Here is a 1,966-nt window from a genome sequence, read left to right as displayed (position 1 = left end):
CGATGAAACATTCGAATGACTGAAGACATTAAGGCTTTCAAGAAGAAACTGAAGACTTTCTTATTTGAAAAATCATACTACAGTGACGATTTAATAATAAATAAACAATACGTGATCTGAAACGATAAATACTCTGAACGAACAAGGTAAAACGAAGGAGGAGGTCCGGTAGAGAGCACGATTCTCCTGTTGTATAGGGGCGGAAGAGCAGCCATCAAAGATCAAAGAAAGAAAGACTATGATAGCAAACAAGAGCGCTGATATCACAAAGACAAAACGAAAAATATATGACAAAGTACCCTAGCATGTTCTAAACATTACAACTGAATAGTAATGTTTGCATGACACGCAAATAAAACTGTAGCGAAGCATGAATTTGGCCAGCATTTTACTTTCCCTGTGATATGGATTCACTATAAATAATTAAAGCATGTGTTTATGAAATGTATAATAAACACTATGCTACCAACTTAATAACAATTCATTTTACACCAGTACCCGATGGGTTGCAATATATTTTACTATCTAGGCCAAGAAAGACATGTGCGAACAAGAACGTCACTAAAATTCAAGCATGAAAAAGCATGATAACAACAAGTTGGTCTATAACAGTGCAGGGAAGAGCAAGTGATAAGATAAAAAACCAAAACCGTTAGAGTGTACGAGCGTGTATGCAACACGTATGACTAAACTGATTGAATATTCCTTTTATTCAAGGGCCGCATCGACTAGTATTGTCTGGTACAGTGGTACGGCGTACCTGACACATTGACTGCCAGTTGAAGGATTCAGTTCGAGCTGCAGTGTCCTATCGATCATGGATGAAAATACACAGTATGAACTTTGAACTTATGTCATCATTCAGCTTGAAATAAATGAGTATACAGTATATAAAAGTGTCGATTTATGTAAAGCTAGAGAGAGAGAGAGAGAGAGAGAGAGAGAGAGAGAGAGAGAGAGAGAGAGAGAGAGAGAGAGAGAGCGGAACATTTCACCATTAACATATCAAAACCATATCTTACGTCTTTTCCAAGCATTTTCATGGTGTATTTTATTCTATATCCCAACAGTCAATAACTAATGATATTCTGACATCAACCAGATAGCTATAAGTACAGTTTAAAAAAACATAAAATACACATACATGTTTAGCTCCCCCCCAAATTAGCAGGCAATATTTAAACCAGTGTCAGACACAATAACGGGTGGATCACCACACAATTTGTTTCCGAATAAGAAACTGCAGTATAATTGATGAATATTTTATTTTGAAAAAAAAAAAAGTCATGCCGTTCCTATCCATAACATTTAGATAAGGCAAGGGGATTTGATACAGGAATCATCTTTCTTTATAATGTGTTAAAGGTGATATTATTATTATTATTATTATTATTATTATTATTATTATTATTACCTGCTAAGCTACAAACCTAATTGGAAAAGCAGGATGCTAAAAGCCCATAGGCTCCAATAGGGAAAATAGCCCAGTGAGGAAAGGAAACGAGGAAAAGTTAAATATTTAAAGAACAGTAACATCATTACAATTAATATTTCCTATATAAACTACAAAATCTTTAACAAAACAAGAGGAAGATGAATAAGATAGAATAGTGTGCACAAGTGTACCCTCAAGCAAGAGAACTCTAACCGAGACAGTGGAAGGCTATGGCACTACAAGTGATAAAAAAAATTAAAGGGCATAGTATAATTTTGCAAGCTGGTCACTATCTGCATTTTAAATTTACGCAACAAAGATGCAACTACAGAAAACATTCTCGAAATACTCTCCAGAAATACAAAAGGCCAAGTGTAACGAGTGCAAGAACTGATGGTCTTGCCGAGCACCAAAATTAATAGTGCTTGAGGAGGAGGAGGAGGCATCTTAAGTGCAATACGCCACAACTGTTGTTTTAATAATTGGATCCTTATTTTCCCACCCACACGATGAAAGTATAAGAAAGAAGGG

Source organism: Palaemon carinicauda, chromosome 27 (genome assembly GCF_036898095.1).
Source record: "Palaemon carinicauda isolate YSFRI2023 chromosome 27, ASM3689809v2, whole genome shotgun sequence".
In the NCBI taxonomy this organism is placed as follows: Eukaryota; Metazoa; Arthropoda; class Malacostraca; order Decapoda; family Palaemonidae; genus Palaemon; species Palaemon carinicauda.
Note: the sequence above shows the minus strand (reverse complement) of the source record.